Here is a 13,776-nt window from a genome sequence, read left to right on the forward strand (position 1 = left end):
TTCTAGAGGAATGCAGTACTTCTGTGTGATATTATGCCAAATGAAAACAACTTGAATATTCCTTTGCAAGGTAAAACTAAGTCTATGTATGATACATATGGCAAAAAATCCAAGCATTTCGAAAAAAGCTATCTTTTTTCAAAACACTTCTTCAAAATGAAATTTCAGATGACCATTTTCCCCAGTTAGCAAAGGTCCCTGATGAGCAGGATGATATATGCAAACCATTTGAAGATACTTAGCTGCTAAGTATCTTTTAATTGATCTATTAATTGAAGAATACAATGAAAGCTTCATTGACTTTGAGAATCATGACATCACACTCAAATTAGCATTTCAGCCTCACGTAGTTGATATGACCAAGGCACCTAAAGAACTGCAGATGGAATTGATTGGGCTCTCGGTAGATGACATTTTAAAATCACTGTTTGATGCTAAGAAAGATCCAACTGAAATATGAGAAAATGCAGTAGAATACCTATGCCTTTGGCAACATCCCCGAAAAATGCTTTCTTGCTTTTCAACCACTTATTGCTGTGGATCTACATTATCCTACCTAACCCGAGTCAAGACGTCCTTAAGGTCACAAATGACTGATACCCATCTACAGCAGCGGACCCCAACCTTTTGGCACCAGGGACTGGTTTCATGGAAGACAATTTTTCCATGGATGGGTGTGGGCGTGGGGGGTGCTGCAGCAGAGCTCTGCAGCCCTTGGGTTGGGGACCACAGATCTAGAGGATCAACTAAAACTGCGGACCTCCATGCTGCAAGCAAATATTCCAATGTTTTCCAACAAAAAACAAACACAACAAAGTCATTAAAAGTTAACTTTAAAGTTAACAAATGGTTTTCATTTTTTGCAATTAAGTACACAGTAGATTTTTACAAAATAACATACATTTTTAAGTATATCTAATTGAAGTTTCTTAAATGAGGCCTTATTTGATTACAGCTAAATTAATGCGGCCTTCCAACATGAAAACGTTCCCCACCCCTGGTTTGGCTGCAGATTTATCAATTTTATTGACCTCTCCAAAGAACCATTTTTGGCTTCATTGAGTTTCTCCATTGTCCATTTTTTATTTAATTGGCTATTATCTTTACCTCCTTCCTTCTGCTTACTTTAATTTGTTTTTTGTCTAGAATCTTAAGATGGAAGCACAGATCAGGGTTCACCAAACGATAGCCTATGGCTAATCAGGCCCATGGTCTGGTTATGTATTGCTTCCTGCCTAAGAATGGTTCTTTATATTTTTAAACGGTTGGGAGGGAAACCCCCTAAATGTAACCGACTTAGATGGCCTGCAAAGCCTCAAATATTTGCTATCTGGCCCTTTACAGAAAAAATTTGTCAACCCCTGGTTTAGATGATTGATTTTAAACCTTTCTTCTTTTCTGCAGTAAGCCTTTAATAATATGAAAAATTTCCCCTAGGGCCGGGCACGGTGGCTCACGCCTGTAATCCTAGCACTCTGGGAGGCCGAGGCGGGTGGATCGCTCGAGGTCAGGAGTTCGAGACCAGCCTGAGCAAGAGTGAGACCCCGTCTCTACCAAAAATAGAAAGAAATGATTTGGACAGCTAAAAATCTATATAGAAAAAATTAGCCAGGCATGGTGGCGCATGCCTGTAGTCCCGGCCACTCGGGAGGCTGAGGCAGGAGGATCGCTTAAGCCCAGGAGTTTGAGGTTGCTGTGAGCTAGGCTGATGCCACGGCACTCACTCTAGCCTGGGCGACAAAGCGAGACTCTGTCTCAAAAAAAAAAAAAAAAAAAGGAAAAGAAAAAGAAAAATTTCCCCTAAAGCTGCTTTAGATGCATCCGATTAATTTCAGTATGTGATTATCATTCGCTTCAAATGTTTTCTAATATTGCTTGTGATTTTATCTTTGACACATGGACAATAAGGAAGTATGCTATCTAATTCTAAGATATTTGGAGATTTTCTAGCTATCTTGTTACTGGTTTCTAATTTAATTCCATTATTATCAGAGAACGTAATACTCTGTAACATTTTCATCATTTGAAATTAGAAACTTATTTTACAACTCAGTAGGGTCTATCTTGGCAAACATTCCATGAGCACTTGAAAAGATACATATTCTGTAGTTGCTGAGGGTAGTGTTCTATTAATGTCAATCAGATCAAGCTGCTTGATGGTGTTATTCATATCTTTGATATTCTTATATTTTAGGGTATTAAAAATCCCCAAATATGATGATGGATTTCTCTGTTTCTCCTCTTTTATGCATTTTTGCTTCATATTAATATATTTTAAAGCTCTGTTATTAGAAGAACATGTGTTTTTATTTGTCCTGTTAAAAGAAAGGCTAAGAGTAACAGGAGTAAGAGTCTCCCTTTGAACTAGGGGCAAAGTTCAAACTTGTAACAAGAAAAGTTCTGACTGGTTCGGCCAGACTCTATGCAGTATGAGGCCGTGTGGAGTTCCAGAGCCAGGACACCTCATAAGCCACTGAGCAGACTGTAGGTGACGGCGTTACAATGAGACATCCTTATCTATTTCAATCAGGGGCACATGCAGGGCATGGTGGCCTTTGCTAAAAGAAACTCTCAAAAGGAGCTTGTGGGCATGGCAGGAAAGGGTTTGGCCATCTAGTTACATGAATCATCACCCTAATTTTATCCCTTGGGAATGGAAGCTATGTGTTAAATACTAGCACACGCACCCTCACGGTCACTGTGCTGATGGCCACTCCAAGAAAAGAGAGGATCTTCCTGGGCCGAGAGAGCTGAGCAGCTTTAGTGCACCTCACCTGTATGAGGATATGGCAGAGAAAGAATCCACAACGTATGTTTAGTTCATGTAAGCTCTAGAGGCAAAGTATGTTCCTGGAAGCCAATAAAATGAGACGTTCCCACCTCACAACAGAATGTTGAATGGTTTAAGTCCAATGAGAGTTAAAGAGTCACTGATTTCGGAAAGTCTAGTGATTTTTAAATTTGTCTCGACTGTTAAAAACATATCCAAAATAGCACCCCATCCTCATTTCCACTGCCCAGGTACTCTATCCCATTACTCTGGTATTTCCATGATAGCATCTAACACAAACAGAGGTGTCCTATCTGTTTATAGTCTTATCTCTCCCCGGCTGCTTTAGAATGCAAAACTACAGGAGGATAGGACTTGTTTGCCTTCATCACCACTGTATCACCATCCCCAGTACCTAGAACAGAGCTGGCAAATATTCACTTAATATAAATCTCAACAATGAAAAAGTTAATCATGGAGAAGGGGTGCCATCTAAAACTCTAGAATTATTTATGTTGGGCTTTGAAAATAACTTTTATCTATTTGAGTAGGACAGGTATACATAATGCTCTGGGACTTAATAACACTTTAAATAAAATAAACCCACATCACCGTAAGACACACTAACAAGGTGAGAAACTCCTTTCTAATAAGTTTTTAAATACTCAGATTTAGCTAACGATATCCTCTGCGATTACATTCTATCTTAAAATCTGCAAGGGTCTCTTAGTTTTTAACTAGCTTACAATTTTCATCAGTCTTTTAATTAATAAATACTTATTGCTTCTCAGCTTTGTGGAAGGCACTATGGGAAATTAATCAAACACCTTGCCCTGAAAGAGCTTGGAAATCAATAGATGAGTGGCATGGTCACAGTTGTACTTCGGGAGGATTAACCTCATCTCAGTATTTTATTGCCTAGAGGCAGGGAGACCAGTTAGAAAGCTGTTACAGTAATTAGTTCAAGACAGAGATAAATAGAAAGTCTGATTTAGGATAGTAACAATGAAAAAGAAGTGAATTAAATATAAAATAAAAAATATGATACAAACACTCTAAGCTTTTATATCTTTAAAAAAGAATGCCTTATATTAAATAGAATCATTACCACTGCAGAAAACACTCTTCCTTTTCTGGTTACAGGAAGAGAACAAAAGGTCAAGAAGATTAAGAAAAAGGTATGGCATGAATATATAAAATATATGTAGATACTAGTCTATTTTATCATTTACTACCATAAAATATATACAAATCAATTCTAAAAAGTTAAAATTGACCAAAACTTACAAACGCAAACACAGACCATACATGTTGCCATTTGCAGTCCAGAGAAATGTAAGCAATGTAAACATGCAGTATTAAATCACAACTACATAAAATTAACTGTAGTACACACTGTACTACCGTAATAATTTCACAGCCACTTCCTAGTGCTATTGCAGTGAGCTCAACTGTTGCCACTATCCATGAGTATCCAAGTATGTGTTTAAAATGCCATGTGACATTAATTATCTCGGTGTGAGCAGTTCAGTAAATTGCATACAGCAGTAAAAAGTGATCTCTGGCAGTTCCCATGCATTTTTCATCATGTTTAGTGCAATACTGTAAATTTTGAATAACACCAGGGGACCCGTACGAAATGCCACTAGTGATACTGGAAGTGCTCCCAAGAATCAGAGAAAAGTCATGACATTACAAGGAAAAGTTGCATGGCATGCACACAGATTGAGGTCTGCAGCTGCAACTGCCCGCCATATCGAGATCAATGAACCCAGCATAAGGACCACTGTAAAAAAAGAAAAGAAAATTTACGAAGCCATCACTGCAGCTATGTCAGCAGGCATAAAAACTTTGCACTTTTCCCAAAATACCTTTTCATTTTGTATCGAAAATGCAGCTTTTTTAGCCGGGCATGGTGGCGCATGCCTGTAGTCCCAGCTACTCGGGAGGCTGAGGCAGTAGGATCGCTTAAGCCCAGGAGTTTGAGGTTGCTGTGAGCTAGGCTAACGCCACGACACTCACTCTAGCCTGGGCAAAAAAGCGAGACGCTGTCTCAAAAAAAAAAAAAAAAAAAAAAAGAAAATGCAGCTTTTACGTGGGTACAGGATTGTTATAAGAAAGACAGACCTATGGACTCTATTATTATTCAAGAAAAAGTGAAGTCATTATTTGACAACTTAAAGGAAAAGAAAGGTGAAGAATCTAAAGCTGGAGAACTTAATGCCAGCAAAGGATGGTTTGATAATTTTAGAAAGAGGTTTGGCTTTAAAAAATGTCAAGATAACAGGAGAAGCAGCTTCTGCTGACCAAGAGGCACAGACAGGCTCCCAGGGGCCAGTAAGAAAAGCACTGAGGAGAGAGGATATCTGCCTGAAATGGTTTTTAATGCAGACCAAAGTGTCCTATTCTGAAAAAAAAAAAAAATGCCACAAAGGACATATATTAGTAAGGAAGAGAAGCGAGCGCCAAGATTTAAGGCAAGAAGGAATAGGCTAACTCTACCGTTTTGTGCAAATGCAGTCAGGTTTATGATCAGGACTGCTCTTATCTACAAAGCTGCTAATCCCCAAGCCTTGAAGGGAAAAGATAAACCCAAGCTGCAGTCTTTTGGTTGTACAACAAGAAGGCCTGGACAACAAGAAGAACTCTTTTTTCTGGAGTGGTTCCAATCCATGCTTTGTCCCTTAAGTCAGGAAGTACCTTGCCAGTTGCCTTTTAAAGTTCTTTTGCTATTGGACAATGTCCCTGACCCCCCAGAACTTCATGAATTCAACACCGAAGGCATCAAAGTGGTCTATTTTCCCCAACCCAGTGTCTCCAATTCAGCCTCCAGATCAGGGCTGATAAGGGCCTGTGGAGCTCACTGCGCACTGTACCCTATTAAACGGTGTTCAACACTGTGGAAGACGATCCAGAGAGAACATCGCAAAAGTCTGGAAAGATTGTGAAGATGCCAATGTTGTTACAGAAAAAGCTGTGAAGCTACCAAGCCCAAACAGTAAGCTCCTGCTGGAGAGAACTGTGTCCAGATGTTGTACGTGACTGTCGGATTTACAACAGAGCCAATCAAGGACATCATGAAACAGATTGTGGATGTGGAAAAAAGTGGGGAATGAAAGATTTCAAAACACAGATCTTGAAGAAATTCAAGAGCTAACAGACACCACGTCAGAGAAACAAACAGATGACTTGATGGAGACGAGTCCTTCCAAACCAGGGCCAGACGAGAGGAGGAAGGGGACGTAGAAGCAGCAGAGCCAGAAAACAAACTGGCACGAGACAATCTGGCAGAAGGTTCCCAATAAAGGCTATTTTTGACTTCTTTTACGGCATGGACCCTTCTATGATAAAACTAAAGCAAACGGGGGAAGGAGGATTGGTGCTATCCAGAAACATTTTTTAGAGAAATAAAAAAGGATTAAGGCAGACAGAAAACACAATGTATTTCTGTAAAGTTACGCCAAGTGTGCCTGCCTCTCCTAAGTGCCCATTCATTTCCTCCACATCTTCTGCCTCTGCCGTCCCTGAGACAGCAAGACCAGCCCCTCCTCTTCCTCAGCCGACTGATGTGAAGATGACCAGGATGAGGACCTTTAGGAAGATCTATTTCCACTCAAGGAACAATAAATACAATTTTTCTTCCTTACCATTTTCTTAATAACATTTTCTTTTCTCTAGCTTTATTGTAGGAATATAGTATATAATAAACATAACACACAAAATATGTGTTAATCAACTGTTTATATTACTGGTAAGGCTTCCAGTCAATAGTAGGCTATTTATTAGTAGTTCAGTTTTGGGGGATTCAAAAGTCATCTGTGAATTTTCAACTGCTGGAGGGTCACCACCCCTAATCCCCACATTGTTCAAGGGTCGACTGTACTTTTGTTCATGTAATGCTAGACAATAATATCTCAGTTTACCTATAGAGTTATTATGAAAATAATTATGAGATATGCTGTATCTCAAAGTTCTTTTCCTATTTCTCTATTAAATACATTAGCTTTCCCTTCTGATTTCTCTGTTTATGGCATTCAATATTCTATCAAACACCGGGCTTATCTTTTTTTTAGAGATGGGAGTCTCATTATGTTACCTTGTTACCCAGGATAGTCTCAAACTCCTGGCCTCAAGCAATCCTCCAGCCTCAGCCTACCAAAGTGCTAGGATTTCAGGCCTGACCCACCACACCTGGCCAAGCTTATCGTAAGGTTATCCTGGACATCTCTCTCTCCATAGAAACAGTAATCTGTCATATATCGTGCAGATTATACCTGCACCATGACTCCATCCCAATGCAACCAAAAGTGCCCAAATCTCCAAAGGCTGAAGCCTGCTGCGGTACTTTTACCTCCACCTCCTCTCACCTACACTATATCCTACATATTAAAACTACAGGATTTGGCTCCCTCGGTGCATCTCTGAGGCTGTCAATCTCCTACTCAAATTTTCTGTAACTCTCAAAATCTTCTGCAGTAATGCCCCACTCGACTCATCCTTCTGACTTTACCTCCAATAATTCCTAAACTGAAAGCTCCCTGAGGCAATAATACTAGGGTTATTTTATCCCCCTCACTAGCATAGTATATGACATACAATAGACACCTAATAATGGTGTTTGAAAACAGTAATCAAAATCTGTAATGCTCCTCTTTAAAACGATGGACACTGGATTATCTCCAGTGGTATGACCCTTCCTTCATTTCTTTATAACACACTTAATTATTAACACACAATTGTTCTAACCACAGCAATCTGAAAACTGGCATTTAAGGACAATCAGAAAGAATTACAAAAAGACAATAGCCCTCTGTGATTAAAAGAAAGTCAATGAAAAAAACACTTTAATCTCCCTATTTTGATTATTTTAAAAATTCTTAGTCTTACTACTAACTTAGCAGCTGTGATGGCCTGGACCAAATAATTGCAACACAAAAGCTATAACTAAAAAAAGACAAAACCAAATTCCTACTGGATAACATAAGAACATCAGACAAATTCTTTTTTACAATATTTAACATAAAAATCATTAACTAAACATTCTGAATACTTTTCAGGTATTTTCCCTAAAAATTTTTTTAGTCCCTTATTCTTCCAGTGAGTGAAAGCTAAACGTCCAAACTATACACACACATTCACACAGAGTATTTCCTGTTTGAATACACTACATAATTTATGATATTGTATGACATACTATGACATCATCTCTTGGTAGGCAACTTGGATCAGGAAATTTACTGCTCATCGTAAACATTACTTGTGGGTATTTCTCAAATATTCCCTCCGGTTACTCTCAGACACTTGCTCAATGTCACTAACCCAACTTCCTACTACAAAAGCTAGGGGAAAAAAACCAGAGGGCCCCAAATTAATGTACAAAAATTCAATTCACATGTAACTTTTCTGAAAACACTGCTGTTGGGTACAAGGAGACAGATGCCTTAAGGGATCTTGCAACATAATCTAAAACATACATGGATCTCTGGATAACCTAACAAAATTAAACTATGGCCATCACAAAGCCAATCAACTCACTTCTCCAGCTCTCTATACAAAGGGCCAACGAGACCAGCATTTAAAATTTAACGGAGCTCCCGATTTACCTTTACCAACTTAAATGTACTCACAACAAATGCTTGCATCAAAGCCATCACAACTCCCCTTAACCACGAAGGTAAAAAAACTCGTGATCAAAACAGAGCTCTCGGAGCAGTATTTCACTTGGATTATAAAATCTGCTGCAAAAATTTCCATAACTTTACGCTTTGAATTCATGAGATGGATGGGGGCAGGGAAGAACTTCCCTGAAAAGCATGGGTATGAAAGATGACTGACGGTGTCTCAATTGTTATTTGCTAAATGGCAGGGGCCAAGGGGTCACTAGATGGATGACAGCATAAAAAAAAAAAAAAAAGAAAAGAAAACAACATTTTTAATTGTTACAAAAACTGGTCCCTGTTCTGAAAACACGTGAGCATCCACACCCCCACAAGTTGCAGCCTGCGATCGAAGGCAGGCAGGGGTCTCAGACGCAGCAGAAATGCCAGCGCTCCGCGTCCCCAGAGACACGCACACGCGCGACCTGCCGGCCGCCGCCGAGCCGGGCCGCCCGGGCGGGGACCCAGACGTCGCACCGGGGGTCGCGGCGAGCGCCGGCGGCTCTAGGCCTCGGCCGCAGCCTCGGGCAGGAGCGCGAACCGGAGCCCTCTCGACACCCGAAGAACAACGCCGCTGTCGTGACGAGGCTGCAGCGCCTTCGCGCTCCGGACAAGTCCCTCCCGGATCCGCCCCGCGGCCGCTCCCCCGGCCCCCCGCGCCGCCCAAAGCCGGGGTCTGCGGACGGGGCAGCCCGGGGACCCCTCTGCTCTACCTCCGCCGGCGGCCGCCGTCGCCCCCGCGGGCTCCGAGGCGGGGGCTGCAGAAGGTCCCGGCGGCTCCGAGCCGGGCGGTGCTGGGGTCGCCGCGCCCCGGGGCTCCGGCCGGCCGCTCGCCTTCCCGGCTCGGTCACACCGGGGCGGCCCGCGGCGCCCGGGGGGCCGGGGAGGGAGCCCGGGCGGCGACGTCGCCGCGGCCGCCGCCTCTGGTCTGTCAGCGGCCGGGATTGTATTTCGAAAGATCCGCCATTTTCACCTCGTCATCACCATCGCGGCGCGGCAGCTTCCCGGCGGCCGAGCCCGGGCCCCGCCGCCAGTCCCCGCCCTCCGCGCCGCCCCGCCGCCCCGAGCGGCGCACCCCGCGGCCGCCACACGTCCCCGGGCGCGGGTCGCCCCGCCGCGCCGGGACCTTTCACCCCGCGGCCGGACGCCGACAAGTCGCGCCACCTGCGGGTCCCAAGTCCGGCGCGTTTGTGTTGGGAGAAGCAAACGCCAGACGGAAGGTGGCAACGGGGACAATGAAGAACTCCAACTCTCTTCAGAGAAGCAACTTGAGGGAGACGGTGGCATGCCTGTCGTTCACCGTGTCCCCCTCGGGCACTAACAGCGTCACGAAGACCTTCGTGCCAGTCACCCGCTTTGACACGTTGCTCCACCCGCAGAACTCCCTTGACAGGATGGGGTTATTTCCAGATGCATCTATGACCTGACACCTCTGTAAAATCACAAAGCATCTGTCCTCCTGCAGACAGGGTGGTCGGTGGGCAAAACATCTCCTTTTGTAAAAATAAAGTTCGGAACTATTATTTTCCTATTTAATTTCACGTGGTCATTTCTGCCCATGAACGTGGGGACTTCCAATGTGTCGTTGATTTAAGACGTTAAAGCGCGACTAGGTGTAAAATGTATTGATCCAGTTAGGGTAACATTCATGAGTGATCAATTTCCAAAATATAGAAAATATAGTTCTAAGGTAACATTTTTTGCCAAATGTTTTTAGGGCTTAAAGTAACCAACTTGAAAAAAAAATATGTCCCTGATATATTTGTTCAATACAGTGAAAACAAACAGCTTGCTTTAGAACAAGACCCCAGGATTACCTACTCACCCCTACCTGCTCCTCTCATCATTCAGTTTAATAACTAAAAGAGAACATTGGTATCTTTTAATCATCTAAGAAATAAGAAAACACAAGCTGCAGGGCTTCTGAGACCAGCATTAAAAAAAAAAAAGTAAATTGGCAATTCTTTGTTAATCTCAGAGTCAATAATAACGACTCAACAGCTGAATTCTATACCATTCAACTAAACCATAAGCTCCAAAACACCCATCTGAAATAAGCAAATTTAATTTCAAGGTTGCGAATAGGGCCACTCTACTTACTGTCTTTGTAGAAAGTTGGTCTAAGAAGAGTGAGGTTGAAGTTGAAAAAGCCATTTCATTTCCCTACCTTGTCTGAGTGACAACTCCATATAAGAGCTGGTGGATTCAGGCTTAAACAAGCGCTATCAAGCACCCAGCCCACTCGGTTTTTACATGCAGTCTGCCAGACGCCGAGAGTGTAAAGTGTCCCCAATTTCTTCCTCTTTAAACTTTACTCCCCACCGACGGTCCCCGCCACCCGCGCTCTGCTTTGTTGTTTACCGTTGCCTGGCCGAGCTAAGCCCCGGCCCGCTCCCGTCCCCCCTGCAGCTCGGGGACACTGTGACATTTGGCTGGTGGGCTTCGCGAGGAAAACGGACACGCACGAAGAGCCCATACAAAAGGGAGTGGGACGAGCGCGGCGGCGGGCAGCAGGGAAAGGAGGGGCTGCCACAAATGACACAGCAGCAAAACCGGTTCCCAGAAACCCGGGGCCGAACACGGCCGGCTCCTCGGCCGCGCTGCGTGCGTGTCAACAGCCGAGCGAGCCTCCCCTCCAGCCCCGCGGGCAGCCCGCCGGGTGACAGCCGCCCTCCCGGGCGCGGCGGGCAGAGGCCGAGCCCCGAGGATCCTCCGGCCCCTGCAGCCGGGGATGGGGCGCGGCGGCCCCGCCGCGGGTTCCCGCTCCCCGCCACGGCCCGCCGGCCTGGGCTCCGGGAGGGAGCGGTCTGGCGCCCTCCGCCCGCGCCGCCACTGGAGCGGGGCTGGCGCCCCCTTCCCGCCCGCCCAGAAGCCGCCATCCCGGGGGCTGACACTCACCCAAGCCGGCGGCGCCGCCGCCCCCTCCTCGCGCGGCGCTCCCCGGGCTCCCAGCAGCCGCGGCGGCGGCGGCGCCTCCGAGACACAGACCGGGGTTTGTTCAAAATCACGCGCCCAGCGCCATTCCACCGCCGCATCCCATAATACGCCGGGCCCTCCCCGCCCGCGCGCCGCCGCCCGCCCTGCGCGCCGCCCGCCCCGCCCCTTCCGCGCGCCTCGCCCCGCCCCGCGGCCACCCGCGCCGCGTCATTGCGCCGCGCTCCGGGGTGCGCTCCGCCCCACGTGACTGCAGGGGGCGCTCTGTCGCAGCTTTCGCGCGGAATGTTCCATCGGCCTGGCGCGCGGGGGGGAGGAGTTGGAGCGGCCGGTCCAGCGCCCCTTGTTAGGAAGTCTGCGGGGTGGGTGCGATTCCCGCGTCCCCCGCTGGGCGGCGCGCTCGAGCGAGGAGGGGACCGTACCCAGAAACGCCAAAGCGCTTCGGTTTCCAGGCGCTAATTTCGCGGGGGTCGCTAAAAAGCCCCCGGGCGATCACTCTGCTAAACTTATTTTGAAAAGGACCTTTTGCTTCTCTTGCAATATACGGCTGAGGCCAACGCAATCAGGAGCCTTTGCGTTTAGTAACCTTTTCCTTCTTTGATGTTTCCCGCTATTTATGAGCGATCCGCATGCGGGGTGGGGCCCTGGGCGAGCCAGGAACTACGCAGACGGAACAAGAGAAAATAGGAAAGAGTGCAAACGTGAAACGGGGCGGCACAGTCTGTAACTGCTGCAGGAGCCCGGGGACAGGCAGGTCGAGGTGACAGCCTAGCCGGGGAGCACGATGCAGAAGGGGAGACTGAATGCAGTGGACGTAGCAATCGCTTTGGAATCAAGCAGTCTTGGTTTCAGATTTCGGCCCCTGCGCTTATCAGTGCATCAAGTTGAAGTGTCTTTTCCCCTCTGCAAAACAAACATAGCCAGACTCCCCAGGATTCTAAAGGTTAAATAAAATGAGGGGTGTCGGGCAGCTGCACCGACACAGTCTCTGCCTCAAATGTTGGTTCTATCACGTCCCAGTCCACACCGCCCCATACGTCCCGGCCCCAACGCCATGGTTAGGGTTTAGCAAGGCAAGTGGCAGGGAATGAGCAAAGGCTTGGAAGGGGGAAGGTCTGCGGAATGTGCAAGGAACGCCACAAGGCTGAATGCTACACAGGCTCTGTTGGGGATCAGTGGTGGGAGCCCAGTTTATAAGGAGCCTTGAGAGCCCCTGTGAGAAATCCTCATGGTCGAATGAGGGGTGATACTGTGGGGCACCTCTGGAAGGAAAAAGGGCGTGGGATGGGGTATCCGAACCAGGCTGGATTTTAGGGAGACAAAGAACCCCCAAAAAGTGAGACAATTTCCCAGTTTATTCCACAAGGCTTGTGTAACTCTGATACCAAAATCCAAGACAAACTATCAAAACAGAGAAAGGAAACTCCTCCTTTCTCACTATGATTTTGTTACAAAGCCAAAATGAAAATGTTAACAAGTCCAACAACGTGGTAGTAAAAAGAATTCACACCATGACAACGTATGATTTATTCCAAAAATGGCGATTTAACATAAAAAACCTACTCATGTGATTTATTAAAGGAGAAAAATCAAATGATATTCTCTAGATGCATTTTGTATCAATCAACAACCATTCTGAATTTTAAAAATTCTCGGTAAACTAGAAATAAAAGAATGTTTTCTTAATTGGACTAATCTAATCATCAGAAAATAGCCACATCATACATTACAGTGCAATGGCAAAGGCATTCACATTAAGTCAGAAACAAGGATGCAGGGATATAGCAGCTACTATCTAGTATTTTTCAGGGTGTCCTAGCTAAATGCATTAAGTAAGAAAAAAGAAGTATAAATAGTAGAAAAAAAGGGCTAAATAGTTCTAATTAAAAATAATTATGTCTGGGCCTGGTGGCTCACTCCTGTAATCCTAGCCCTTTGGGAGGCCAAGGCAGGAGAATCACTTGAAGCCAGGAGTTCAAGAGCAGCCTGAGCAACATATCAAGACCCCATCTCTACAAAAAGTTCAAAAATTACCCAGACATGGTGGAGCACACCTGTAGTCCTATCTACTCCAGAAACTGGGGCAGGAGGATCACTTGAGCCCAGAAATTTGAGGTTAATTTTTCTCTTCTGGAAACACCCTCACAGACGCTCCCAAAAATAAATGCTTTACCAGTTCCCTAGGTATTCCTTAATCTGGTCAAATTGAAACCTAAAATTACCACCACAGAAGGACATATGGATATCTAGGTATCAGAGGGACAGACTGTAGCAGAGAATGCTGATTGTCCCACCAAACTCATTCTTTCATTTTTCCTGGGTACAAGACTACCCAGTTGGGAACTAAATTTCCAGTCTCACTGTTGGTAAGCATGGTCATGTGACTAAGTTCTTGCCAATATAATTTGATCCGAA

The 13,776-nt window shown here is 45.3% G+C and overlaps 1 protein-coding gene across 2 annotated transcripts in view; it reads right to left on the minus strand.

Moving 5' to 3' along the window:
- LIN54 (lin-54 DREAM MuvB core complex component) overlaps positions 1-11,448 on the minus strand; it is a 62,675-nt gene extending 51,227 nt beyond the window's left edge. Inside the window, exon 1 of one of the 2 annotated variants that reach the window (XM_045536680.1) lies at positions 11,326-11,448. The gene's annotated coding sequence lies outside the window, so the exon portion shown is untranslated. The remainder of the gene's footprint in view (positions 1-11,325) is intronic. The other variant, XM_045536679.1, reaches the window with a different exon arrangement.
- Positions 11,449-13,776: the final 2,328 nt, after the last annotated feature.

Source organism: Lemur catta, chromosome 24 (assembly GCF_020740605.2).
Source record: "Lemur catta isolate mLemCat1 chromosome 24, mLemCat1.pri, whole genome shotgun sequence".
In the NCBI taxonomy this organism is placed as follows: Eukaryota; Metazoa; Chordata; class Mammalia; order Primates; family Lemuridae; genus Lemur; species Lemur catta.